Source organism: Pinus tabuliformis, chromosome 2_2 (genome assembly GCF_031772625.1).
Source record: "Pinus tabuliformis cultivar Carrire ecotype Pingquan chromosome 2_2, CPIR1, whole genome shotgun sequence".
Taxonomy (NCBI): Eukaryota; Viridiplantae; Streptophyta; class Pinopsida; order Pinales; family Pinaceae; genus Pinus; species Pinus tabuliformis.
The window spans coordinates 345071986-345086899 of record NC_142300.1 but is presented as its reverse complement, the minus strand read 5'-3'; positions in this window follow the sequence as shown (position 1 = coordinate 345086899).

The window sequence follows — 14914 nt, the reverse complement described above, 5'->3', positions numbered from 1 at the left end:
TGATGTTGAGATGGTGAACTCTGTTGAGGTGAAGCATTTAGTTGAGGTGGAACAATTGGAGTATTTGGGGCCAACGAAGTTGAAAATAACCATATTGGTAAAACTATTGTAAATCCAGGTAATGACAAAGTAGCCATACCCAGACGGCCAAGATAAACCATATTCAATTGTCCTTGGGGGAATTTTTCTTATAGGGTCCTTCCACTTGGATTATGTAATGGCCCTGCCACTTTTCAAGTGGTAGTTTTGAGCATCTTTGTTGATCTAGTCCATGACTCTGTAGAAATCGATATGGATGATTGAACTCCCTATGGGTGTGACTTCTTGGAGGCTCTCTCTAACTTTGGAAAAGTACTAAGGAAGCACATTAAAATGAACCTATCACTTAGTCCTGAGAACTGTGAATTATTGATGAATGCTGGGACTATTTTGGGTCATTCAATATCCCAAGAAAGAATACAATTGGACCCAAATAAAATTTCCATTATAAAAAGGGTCCCTACTCCTCAAAAGAAGAGGGACGTTAGGAGTTTCTTGGTCTTAGCTAGACACTATAGGAAGTTATCAAGATCTTCAGGAAGGTAACCTCACTATTGTTTGGACTGCTAGCCAAGGACTTTCAATTTTGTTGGTTAGATAGTTTCCAAGAGCCCCTATAAATATTGAAGGATAAGTTGAGTATTGTGCCCATACTAACGGGCCCAAATTGGGCTCTTCCTTTCGAAATCCATGTTGATGCATCTCACAAAGTTGTAGGAGCATCTTTAGGATAGATAGATGAAAAGTTTCCTTATGTCGTTTACTTTAGTAGTAAAAATTTGTCTAAGTCTAAATTTAATTACACTGTGGATGAGAAGGAACTCCTAGTTGTTGTCCATTTCTTGAATAAATTCAGACTCTACATCACTAGTTATCAAACCTTTGTGCATAGTGACCATGCTGCTATAAAGTACTTAATGAATAAGCCTAATGTGAATGCTAGAATTATTAGATGGTTTCTTTTATTGCAATAGTTTGATTTAACCATCATTGATAAGCCAGGTAAAGAAAATGTAGTTATAGATTTTATGTTTAGGCTTGCTTTGCTTGCAGGTGAAGAGGCGATGGTTGATGACCAACTTCCATATGAACACCTATTTGTTATTTCAGTCCTCTCTCCATGGTTTGCTGACATAACCAACTACCTAGTTGCTACAAAGTTCCCTCCAAATCTATCATCCAGGGAGAAGAGCAAGATTGTAAAGAAGAGTGCCCCACTAACTTGGATTGTAGGAAATCTCTTCAAATTGGGCCTAGATCAAATCTTGAGGAGATGTGTCAGGCTAGAGGAAGTCTTTGACATCCTCCTAGCCTGTCATGATGGGCATCGTGGAGGTCACTTTGCTGCAAAGAGGACAACTTTAAAGGTACTGTAATTGGGCTACTATTGGCCCACTCTCCACCAAGATACAAGAAGATACACCAGTCGATGCGATCTATGCCAGAGGATGGGAAAACCTACTCCCAAGGATAAAATTTCCTTGCAACCTCTGGTGGATTTAGAGCCATTTGAAAAGTGGGGCATGGATTTCATTAAGCCAATTTATCCACCATCGGCGTAGAAAAAGTAAATAATTGTGTTGACTCATTATTTGACAAAGTGGGTTCAGACCAAGGCTGTCAAGGTAGCAATAGAGGAGAAAGTGGTTGAGTTCTTGAGGGAAAATGTGTTTTACAAATTTTGGTACCCTAGAGAGCTAGTCACTGATCAAAGAGCTCAATTCGCATCACATCTAATTGAAATTTTGTTAAGACATTATGGGATAAAAAGAAAAACATCTACTTCCTATCATCCTTAGGCCAATGGACAAGTAGAGGTCACCAATAGGGAATTAGAAGGCATCCTCATCAAGGTTGTGAACAACAACAGAAAGGATTGGTGAGATAGACTAGTGGAGGCCACTTGGGCCTACAATACAACTCAGAAGACAACAACGTGTTTCACTCCTTGTGACTTGGTCTATGGAAAGAAGGCTCTACTCTCCATTGCATTTGAGTAAAACACCTTGAGAATGGTAGCACAATTGGATTTGGATGTTACAAAGGCACAACAAGAGAGGCTACTCTAGTTGAATGGTATGGATAAATTTAGGATGTAGGCCCTCTTACACACTAAAGTTATCCAAGTACAGAGGAAGGTTTGGCATGATAGGAACATCAAGGACAAGGTTTTTAAAGAAGGGGATTGGACTCTGCTATATGACTCTAGGTTCAAGGGATTCAATGGAAAATTGATGACAAGGTTGTTAGTTCCATACTTAATAAAGAAGTTCCATGAGAATGGAGCTATTCAAATCAAGATGATTAATGAGGAAGGTACTTCCTTTCTTGTCAATGGATACAGGTTGAAGGCTTACAAAAGACCTCTGTCTAGGGAAGAGTTCATCAACACCACTAGCAAGGAGTTAATGTGATTGTAAGTGTCCTAGCTTCCAAGTCAAAAAAAAAGTTGAAACTATTTTTATTTGTGAAAAAAAGGAAAATACAATAAGAGGCCTAGATGAAAACCTCCATGAGGCATCTGAGGCTAGCGCTTTGGTTGAAAACCTCCTTGAGGCAGCCCAGGAGTTTAAAGAGAGAAAAAATAAAAATTAAAGATCCCTCGGTGAAAACCCCACTTGAGGCGACCAAGGAAGTTAGGTGGTTTGAAAGCTTCTCTTGAGGAGGTTGTGTGCCCCTAAAAAAAAATGAGAATAAAAAACAAAAAATACCATGATAGGGAACTCCAACCTGTCCATTAATAAATTCTATAATTTTGTAGGTTTTTTAAGATAGTGGCAATTGTAGAGATATAGGGACAACATGCTCAATTTCATTCCATTTCTCCCTCCATCCACTCCATCTCATCCATTCCAACAATGTCCCTACCACTCATATCCATTGTTGAGCCTCAAAAATCAGTTTTTTTAGCATTTTCTGGTGTGCTACAGGATGTCCTGTAGTTGTTATAGGAAAATCTTGTACCACTATAGAATGGCCTGATGCTACAAGAAAGGAGACCCAATATGAAAATCATATTGTACACCTATTATAGGTTGATTAAGAACCCTAAAAGTCATCATTCTACTCACCTATCACTTATGCGTCCCTGATTCAAATCACCATACCCATACCTAGCTCCTAGCTCTATCTCATTAAAAAAAAACAGAGGAAAATGTCAAAAAAATATATAATAAAATGAAGGGAAACATGCCATCCATTGCCACAACCCTTCACCACTCCATCAGAGCTCTACCATCATCCTCTAACCCCTAGACCACTTTCCACCATCCCTTTAAAGAAAAAAACCCTCAAAAGGGAGAAAAAGGGGCTGCTACAAGATTTCTTGTAGCAGTTACAGGATCTCTTGTAGCAGCTTGTGCCACTACTACAAACAGCCTGAAGCTCATTTTTTTATGCCCAACTAGATTAAGGAAGAGTACCATCATCCATATGCACCTTGTTCTTCCTAGCAAGACTCCACAGCAACAACAACAACAAAAGGATATCAACAACCTAAACACATGAATAAGACAAGTAGTCAGCTATATAGGAGCGAAAAGAAAAACACAGAAAGAGAGAAAGGAAGCACTTCCCTGAGCAGCAACACAGAAGTCAACTAGTAAAACATGCACCAATTAGAAAAAGGTAGGCTTACGTATGGTAAGTTACTCAACTCTTCCCTGGGTTAGATATGATGAAAAATGTGTAAATGTCGATGAAAGGCCTTTTTTATAAGCTAGAGGTGGCCAGTTAACTTGGCCACCCTTAGGTTGTGAGAAAAAAGTGATCTTTCAGTTAGCTGCCAAGTAAGGATTTCACATCAGTGGGAATCAATTAGAAAGGTGGTCTAAATCAGTTAAGAGGGAGTGGGTTATGATTATGAGTTGTAAGTCAATGATTATGAATGGTGGGGCAATGGTTTAAATTAGGAAATCTTGTATCACTGCCAGCTAGCACAACACTGTGATTCCTTACCATAAATAGCATAAAACCCCAAAATTTGATGCATTTTTTTTCTCATTTTGAAATCAAGGAGATAGGGACCAGCTTGAAAAGCCATCGAAAAAATATTTTTCTTAGTGAGAAGAGTAAAAGTGAGTTACTATGTCCTATGGCCTAATGCTTGTTAAATGCAGTAAATTGGAGAAATTTTGAGTTTACTTGAGTGAAGGGACTCAAAGTAGACAAGCAAGAGATATTATAGGAAGTGGTCGCCCTCCTTAACACCTCAGATCATTCAAATATTCTCCCACTCTATCTAATCAGCTCGGTGTCACTAGCATCCAAGCCACTCCTAGTTAAGGAAGAGTTATTCTTAAGTTGGGGGGCCTAGTATCCCTATTTTATAGGGGGTTGTTGGTAGCTCAAATTTTGTATAAATAAGAAAACTAAGGGACTCATTAGGATTCAAATTTTTACCGTAACCAAGAGGCCATTAAGTTGAAGCTCATTTGACTGTTGTTGTTATAATGTATTTGAAATTTTTATGATATTGAGAAATTTTATTTTTATCTAGCACTGAGTTGACTCAGAGGGTTGAAGCTCTTGGGTTAGGGCCCAACCCTAGCAAAAAAAGTTCCCCTCCTTTGTATCTGTATTCTTAGCTTAGAATGTTGATTTACTATTGAAGTTTATTTCTGTTTCTATTTATATTATAAAGTTGAATAAGTTATTTCTTATCCATGATTTCATTAGCTTAAAGAGTAGATTATTGTTGCAGTCTAGTGAAGGAAGATATACCATAAAATATTTTGACGGTGACCTCCCTCTCATAGCCCCAAAAACAAAGTTTGTCCTTTATTCATTGCCTAGGTTAAGTTTCATCTAAGCTAGATAACGTTTATGATTCCTTTGAAATATTTGTGTTTGTTAGTTCGTTTCTTAATATTATTGTAGCTTAGAAGGTAGTCCATTCCATAGATCTAGTCTCTAATAATAGTTAGGTTATACATTCTAAATTCAACTCATCTTTTCCATGTTGACATGTAATAGCCTTTAAATGAGAAGAGAAACAGATTTTATTGCAGGGATTATTGATCTTCAAGAAGGGACACCGCCAAACAACACCAGCTAGGTCTTCTCCACCTTCTATTGAAGCATACCAGGCCATATTCTGAACCTCTGTTTTCGAGCCACCGTGAGCAAGTTGTCTTGGGAAAATAAGACCTTTTTAAAGTGCTAGGCTTGGCCTTGGGTGATGTTCACCTTCCCTACACCTTCCACATTTGTCGTTAACCCTTCCAGCACTTCATCTCACCATTCTTGTCCTCCAAAACTTCTCAACCAACCTCTTGTAGAAGTACAAGACACCCTATAGTAGTTCAAGACATCCTATAGCAATTTCCTGTAGTAAACCTGTAGCGGCCTGTTTTGACCTGAAATTATAATATAGCCTAGTGTAGGAGTAGTTTAACCCCTCAAATTGGACTCCATGACCAAATTGCCACCTAGACCAACCTTTTCATTCCTTTCCCTCCTGCAAGATTAGATAGAATTAGATTTTATATTTCTGAATTATTAACTAGGACTTTTATCTATTCTACAAGTGTGAATGAGATAATTAATGCATGCATGTTTGGATTTTGAAATGATAGAATAACTTCCTATTTTCAAATAGTTCTGATAGCTAGATGATCAAGTGTAAGGTTAGCATAGTTCCCTTTGTGCAAGTGATTTGTGTCATTTCATAGCTAAATGATTTATGTCATATCATAGCATTTACAAGTCAGCAACTTTCATTTCCTAAATTGACAAGCATTTACTTTTCCTACACTAGAACTAGTGTTACATTCCACTGTGAGTAGTCATACTCCCTTTAGTCCAATATAGGAATCGTCTAGAACCCTGATGGTCAAGTGCCCCAGTTGAGAAGTGGCATGAGTAGAATGATGCATATGTTGTGTATATAACACTGTCACCTCCTAGTTTGTATAAAATCCCAGGTTGATAATGTAAAGCTCGTAGCCCTAGAAGTTGCAACATTCTTACTGCAATACTGAGGCTCATCATGTTGTATTATCAGGGTATTGTAAAGATTGTAATATTGATTGAATTGGAGTGATTGAACATAATTTAGAAAATATTCTCCAAAGGAATCAGAAATAAGCTTAGCACTATGGTTTGGTCATCGAAGGGGACCTTTTTCTTAGGAACACCCATAGGGTTATGCCTCGAGTCCATTCGTAAAACCAAATTACTAGAATAAAGATTCACAATGGAAAGGTAAAATGAAAATGAAATGGAATGCAAGCCCTAAAATTGAAGTTTCTATCAAATTATACAAATCTAGGGATGATAAGATAGGGCATAGTGAGGGCCAAGAGGATCTTTCCTCTAGTTAGCAGTAAGAACAATTAGACAAAAAATCCTTGAGGTTTAGATGAAAATCCCAAATTGTCCTGAGTGTAGATGGAAGGAAAATTAGAGGATGGTTTTGAAGAACCCTTAAATGCTAGGTTGGGTAGAACATTTCAAACCCTATAATGTACATCTCCATCACCATAAGAATAGTGTGAGGAGATAATGATATAAGAACACCCACACTTTAGTTTTGTCCTAAGACTTGATGAACCAGGATCAAGAAAAATCGAGGGAACTAAAGTTAATAAAGGTAAGAATCTTGGGATGAAACCATTTAAATTTTATGGTCTTAGCTACTAGGCTCCACATAGATAGAATAGAGTATTGTTGCTACACAATTAGAAGCTTAAGACCAAAGCTTTGATGAGAAAAACTTGAAATTAGTAACCTATACACACGATTGGGTTCCACGATTAATTATAATTCCCTAAACTATTGGCATATAACTACTCTAAGGAGTGTGTCTAGTGGCTTAACAAGCCATTAATGTTATACTTCATGATATCATTACAGACAACTATGATTTTATTTATCTCAAGCCTAATCTTACTAAATCAAAAACAAAAGAAGAATTTTTTTATTTTGGGATCATAAAAAATGAAATCTATCAATAGGTTATTGAGAAAATAAGACAAAGGTGCTCATCTATGTACCTTACATAAGAAGAAAAATGTAACCACCTCCTCCCACGTTTACTCACTCATTAGGGGAATTTTGACATCTAAAATGGGTCTCCTAAGAAAATTGCACAACAAAAATAAAATTTATAAGAACCAATAGGATTCAAGGTGATGATGTCAACCGTGGGGGATGGTTCATCATTTTTCGAGTAGAAAAGTAAAAATATTAAAATATAATAAAACTACTTTTTCAACTCGTATTTTCAACTTATCTCGTTATGCTTTTACTCAAATTTTGAGCGGGAGTACTCGTTGGATGCAAAATGTAATTCCTTATCCAATAAGTACCCATGCTTCATACTTTTGATGGACCCTGCTACACAAAAAATGAGAAATACATGAAAAACGTGATTGCAATCACGTTTTTCATGTATTTCTCATTTTTTGTGTAGCAAGGTCCATCGAAAGTATGGAACATGGGTACTCCTTGGATGAGGAACCAAATTTTACATCCAACGAGTGTTGTCGTTCGAAATTTGAGTAAAACCATAGGGAGATAAGTTGAAAATACGAGTTGAAATAAATAGTTTTTTCTTTTTTTCACTCTAAAATTTGATGATGCAATCTAAACTTATTTTATTTTTTCCACTATTATTTTATAATTTCCTCAGGAGGCCCATTTTAGACCTCAAAATTTCCATAATGTTCACCGAGTTGCCTAGGGTAAACATGAGATGAGGGTCACTATGATAAGATTCAACCTCCTATATGAACTTAAAAAAATGGAGGCGACAACTTGAGACCTTAATGACTTCCCTTAGGTGCTACACGACCTTCCGGAGGAACCCAACACCTTCATGTGTTTATCCCCTGAGATGACTCTACTTTTCACTTAGAGTCCCAGTCACTCCCTTGCTCACTTGCTCACTGACTGAGAGCCTCTAGTCACTCTCATGAGCCTTCCTAAGTGCGACTATAGCCTTTTTCTACCAGTGTTATGCCAACGACTGTAAGATTTAAGGCTACTTTTTAGGGAAAGGAACTAGTCTCTTCCCAGATCTCCATGAAACTTCCAAAACTCATAAAAGACATAGAAACAATGCTTGTAAACAAAAACTGGAACTAGGACTTGACCTAACCTTCCCCATCTCGGACTAACATTCCTTCAAACACTTGGTAAACCTGCAACCTACCAGTCATGAATGAAAGTCTGAACATAAGGAGTTGAAAAATTATCTAAGGTTTAACAAGAAGGGTCACTTCCATCTCACATTAGTTATCATAACATCAATTAGGTCTTGCATTCATTATTCATTCAATTACAATTAAACGCATGAAAAGAGCCATGGCTAGTAACAGTCAAATAACCATCCTTCTAACCAGCATATAACCAGATAAACAACAATGACAGAATAGCCATTAAAGCCACATAATAACATGTACGTTTAGTCGTACAAAGCAAGAGGAACTTAGCTCTTATTAAACATAGTAAAAATCCAACCAGGTTCGAGAGATCCACATACAGCCTAACCATAGATTGGCTGAACCAAATATCTATTTCAACAAATCACCCCTGTTCCATATTTCAAGCATGAATATGGGATTTCATGGGATAAATCAATCCATAAACAACCAATGGAATCTAGAGGTTAAACCACCTCCACCCTCACCATACTGTGACCTCACCTAAACCAGTGTCGAGATCACAAAACCAACCAAGCTTGGATGGTTTAGAATTTCTTCTCCAATACCTTAAGGAATTTTCCCGTCTCCACCCTCAGGCTTTACCCTGTATCCCACTATTATTGGTCAAGGGATTCCTAGGCCTTTTGGAATCTTCCTAAGACCACCTCACCCAGATCCAAAATATTCCAGCAATCCAAATCTCAAACTGAGAACATCCCCATCACACCATGGCTATACAAAAATGGTAATGTTAGGCTAAACTCCACTGTCAAACCTGGCAAAACCCATGCCAATGACAACAAGAGAACCAAATACCAACATGGACATAACATGAATGCCAAAACCAGCTAGGAAATCATACATTCAACCTATTTCCTGCAAGTATTTCTCTTGAATCTTCTTAGTCCAAAATTTCCTTACTTGGCCCTTGATTTGCTTGTGTTTCCTTGGCTTTCCTTGTCCTTTCTTTGCTTGCTTGCTTTCCTTCTTCTCTTGGTGCTTTTCTCCTCTCTAGAAAATAAATCCAAAACTAAACTAAACAAAATAATATTAAATGATGCTATGATGTCTTTCTATTATTCGCGCCCATAATTTTATCCAATTTTCCATTATTTTCCTTCATTTTCCACCTCACATGAAACCTGTGACCTTTCACCTCACTTTTCTCCTAAGTTCCTTTATTTTCATAGATAAAATACCAATAATTCCTTTTTTTCCTTTTCAAAACATTTTCCAATTCCTTTTCCAATTTCCTCACGGCCATAAACACATAAATTGATTAACCCTAGGATATTTTTCCCAACATTTGGCTTGGAATAAGTGTGCCTTGACTGTGGTATTATTTTTCCTTTATTAAATATTATTACATGAAATTTTAACCCGGGGTTGTTACAAACCCCTCCCCCTTAGGGGAATATTTTCCTCGGTGTTGATTAACACCTACAACTAGAAAAGCCACTAAAAAGAGAAACATACTACCCATGTAGCCTTATAACACAAGTCGTTGAAGTATTTACAATAACAACCTGCTCAAAAGAAGAACCATCATGGAAAACATGAAAACATGACAATCATATCGCTTATTAGAGATTTATAACACAACTCATGGTGGTATTTACAATAGCAACCATACATAAATATGTACAATACCAAAAAATCATTTGCGTCCACCGATAAAAAATGAAGAATACATAGGCTGCATCTGATTAACCATCTCCCATGTAGCTTCATCGGCCCCAATGTGCTTCCTCTAGACTTTAACTTGCTTGATTTATCTATTCCAAAGCATGAGATGTTTCCATTGCAATATTCATTGAGGTTTTGGCTAGAATTCTACTTCTTGCTCCACCTAGAATACATACCAATCAATAATGTGATCAACATCCTTTCCATATATTTTATGAAATGAAACATGAAAATCGTCATAGAATTTTACTGTCAAAGGTAGTGTGAGTCTGTAGGCCACCGGGTCAATCCTCTCGAGGATCTCAAAAGGACCACAATACTACTTGGCACATGATCCAATCCTCAAGGAGCTCTTCTTGGGTTTGATGTGAAAATACACATGCTTTCAAACCTGAAACTCCTTAAATGCCATGTGTTGGTCTGCATAACTCTTTCTCCAGTCCTGTGATTCCTTTAGATTATTCGTTATAACCTAGATTTCTTGTTCCATGTTTGCCAACATGTCCAGTCCAATAAGTTCCATGTTCACTGGATCACTCCAACTGATGGGAGTGTTACAAATCTGCCCATATAGAGAGAGAGGAGGGAAAGAAGAAAGACACATAGAGAAAGGTGGAGAGAGTGTGGGAGAGTGATAACAGAGATGGAGACGGAGGGAGAGAGGAGAGTGGGAGGGAAGAGAGAGGGAGAGAAGGGGAAGAGAGAGAGTGAGGGAGAGCAAGAGGGAGGGTGATATAGATAGATATGGAGAAAGATTGTGTATGTTTTAGGGGTGATGTAGAAATACAAGAGAGACGGAGGGAGATAGAGATATAGATGGAAGGTGAAGAGAGGGAAGAAGAGAGAGAGAGATAGAAGGGAGAGATATATAAATATGGAGAGAGAGAGCATGTGTGCTTGGGGAGGGGTGATATAGAGAGAAATAGAATGAGAGATGGAGGGAGATATAGATATAGATGGAGGGGGCAGAGAGGGAAGAAGATTTTTTGCACTAGATGCACTAATTTTAGTGTAGATGGTGATTTCTAATTCTATTTGATTGCTTGCACTGAAGGAGATAAACTAAATTAGAGGGGAGAGGAGGAATGAATAGAGATAGAAGGACATGAGTGAGAGAGGGAGAGAAGGTTAAGAGAGATGGAGGGAGACACAAAGATGGACCGCGGGAGAGGAGGAAAGAGAGAAATAGAGAGGGAGGGAGAAAGTGACAGGGTTAGAGGGAAAATAGAGAGAGAGAGAGAGAGAGAGAGAGAGAGAGAGAGAGAGAGAGAGAGAGAGAGAGAGTGGGGGGGGGGGGGAGAAAGGGATAGAGAGGAAGGATGATAGAGAGGAGGAGAGAGGGAGGGATAAAGAGATGGAGTTGGAAGGGAACAGAGGGAGGGACAAATATATGGAGTTGGAAGGGGAGAGAGGGAGGGAAGAAGAAATACACAGAGAGAAAGAAGTGAGGAGAGAGAGAGGAAATGGCAAGGGAGAGATTTAGAGAGTGTGTGTATGTTTGGGGGTGAGACACATAGATAAAGAAGGAGAGATGAGGGAATAAATAGATATAGATGGGCGGGGGAGAGAGACGAGAATATTTCTTATACTAGATGCATTTATTATAACACAAATGCTGATTTATAATACTATTTGATTGCTTACACCAGATGCATTGATTTTAGCGTAGATGTTGATTTTTAATGATATTTGATTGATTTCACTAGATGCATTGGTTTCAGTGTAGATGTTGATTTCTAATCCTATTTGATTGCTTGCACTAGATGCATTGACTCTAGTGTAGATCTTTTCTAATTCTATTTGATTATTTGCACTAGGTGCATTGATTTTAGTGTGTCTGGTTATTTATAATTATATTTGATTTCTTCCATTAGATGCATTGATTTCGTTGTAGATGGTGATTTACAATCCTATTCAATTTCTTGCACTAGATTCACTGGTTTCAATGTACATGTCGATTTCTAATGACATTTGATTTATTGCACTAGATGCATTGATTTTAGTGTTAATGTGATTTCTAATCCTATTTGATTGCTTGCACTAGATGAATTGATTTTAGTGTAGATGTTTTCTAATTCTATTTGATTGCTTGCACTAGATGCATTGATTTCAGTGTATATGTTGATTTCTAATTACATTTGACTGCTTGCACTAGATGTATTGATTTGACCGTAGATCTTTATTTCTTATTATACTTGATTTCTTCCACTAAATGAATTTATTTTAGTGTAGTTGTTTATTTTTTATTATATTTGATTGCTTGCATTAGATGCATTGAGTTTAGTGTCGATGTTGATTTCTAATTTGATACCAATGGATGTATGATGGTACATCAATTTTAAAGTGATTGGATTAGCAATGTGACTAATTTTAGTGTAAGCACACAAAAATTATTGACAATGTGCATTGATTTTTGTGTTATAGTAATTCAAACTGTTAATATTGGAGAGAAAGAGAGAAAATGTAAGATTGAATTAAGGCTTCTGTGATCCATATCAAATTTTTGAGACAGGTTTTCAGCGATAATCACATCAAAATTCATTTGTCGACGCGTTTCAAACCAACAAGTGTGGTTTGTCATCAAGACAAGATGAAGAACCAAATCAAGGCAACGAGTTAAATAGATACACCGATCTTTCAAACAGCTAGAAAGAAACTGAAAACCAGAGTGATGGAGGAATCTTTGCGTCTCTTAAGAAATGCCAGATCTGACTTCATCATCGAAACCTGTAAGCGTCCCTGTTTGAAATGATTAAACTTAGTTGTAGTGGCCCTTCCGTGCAGGGAAGTAATTACTGAATTTAGGCTTCTATGATCGATATCAAATTTTTGAGATGGGTTTTTGGCGATAATCACATCAAAATTCATTTTTCGATGCGTTTCGAGCCAACAAGTGTGGTTCATTGTCAGGACAATATGAAGTACCATATCAAGGCAACAAGTTAAATACAGAGATTGATCATTCAAATGGCTGGAAAGGAACCAGATGGAGGAATCCCTCCATATCTTAAGAAATTCCAGATCTGAATTCATCTTCGAAACCTCCAAGCGTGCTCGTTCAAAATGATGAACTTTTGTTGAAGTGGCCCTTCCATGCAGGGATGCAATTATTGAATTGAGGATTTTGTGATGCATATCAAGTTTTTGGGATAGATTTCCAGTGATAATCACACAAATTTCATTTGTCAACGCGTTTTGAACCAGCATGTATGGTTCATCGTGAGGACAAGATGAAGAACCATATCAAGGCAACAAGCTAAATAGAGAGATCGATCATTCAAATGGTTAGAAAGAAACCAAAAACTAGAATGACGAAGTAATATCCGCATCTCTTAAGGAATGCTAGATCTGACTTTATCTTCGAAACTTGCAAGCATGCCCATTCAAAATGATGAACCTTAGTTGCAGTGGCCATTTAGTGCAATGATGTAATTATTGAATTAAGGCTTCTGTGATATGGATCACATAAGACTTAATTCAATAATTACATCTCTACACTGAAGGACCACTGCAACTAAGGTTCATCATTTTGAATGGGCACGCTTGTAGGTTTCTAAGATGAAGTCAGATGTGGCTTTCCTTAAGGGATGCAGAGATTCCTCCGTCATTTCGGTTTTTAATTTCTTTCTAGCTGTTTGAATGATCAGTATCTCTATTTAACTTGTCAACTTGATCTGGTTCTTCATCTTGTCCTAACGATGAACCACACTTGCGGGTTCAAAACATGTTGAAAAATTAATTTTGATGTGATTATCGATGAAAAACTATCTCAAAAACATTATATGGATCACTAAATCATTAATTCAATAATTACAACCCTACACAGAAGGGCCATTGCAACTAAGGTTCATCATTTTGAATGGGCACACTTGCAGGTTTTGAATATGAAGTCAGATCTCGCATTCCTGAAGAGATATAGAGATTCCTCCATTGTTTTAGTTTTTTGTTTCTTTCTATCGGTTTGAATGATCGGTCTCTCTATTTAACTTGTTGCCTTGATCTGGTTCTTCATCTTGTCCTGGCAATGAAACACACTTGCTAGTTCGAAACGCGTTGACAAATGAATTTTTATGTGATTATCGCTGAAAACCTATCTCAAAAACTTTATATGGATCATAGAAACCTTAATTCAATAATTACATCCCTACATGGAAGGGCCATTCGAATGAAGGTTCATCATTTTGAAAGGGCATGCTTGCAGGTTTTGAAGATGAAGTCAGATCTACCATTCCTTAAGAGATGCAGAGATTCCTATGTCATTCTAGTTATTCATTTCTCTCTAGTCATTTCAATGATCAGTCTCTCTATTTAACGTGTTGCCTTGATCTCGTTCTTCATCTTGTCCTCACAATGAGACACACTTGCTGGTTCAAAATGCGTCAACTAATGAATTTTGATGTGATTATCATTGAAAACCTGTCTCAAAAACTTGATATGGATTACAGAAGCCTTAATTCAGTAATTACATCCTTGCATGGAAGGTTCATCATTTTGAACAGACACACTTGTAGGTTTTGAAGATGAAGTCAGATCTCGCATTCCTTAAGAGATGCAGAGATTCCTCCCTCATTCTGGTTTTCTATTTCTTTCTAGTTGTTTCAATGATCAGTCTCTTTATTTAACTTGTTGACTTAATCTCGTTTTTCATCTTGTCTTGACGATGAACCACACCCGCTGGTTCAAAATGAATCAACAAATGAATTTTGATGTGGTTATCACCGAAATCCTATCTCAAAAACTTGATATGGATCACAAAAGCCTTAATTCAATAATTAAATCCATGCACGAAAGGAAACTGCACCTAATGTTCATCATTTTGAATGGGCAGGCTTGCAGGTTTTGAAGATGAAGTCAAATCTGGCATTCCTTAAGAGATGCAGAGATTCCTCTGTCATTCCTGTTTTTGGTTTCTTTCTAGCCGTTTGAATGATTAGTCTCTCTATTTAATTTGTTGCCTTGATCTAGCTCTTCATCTTTTCGTGACGATGAACCACACTTATTGGTTCGAAATGTGTCTACAAATGAATTTTGATGTGATTATC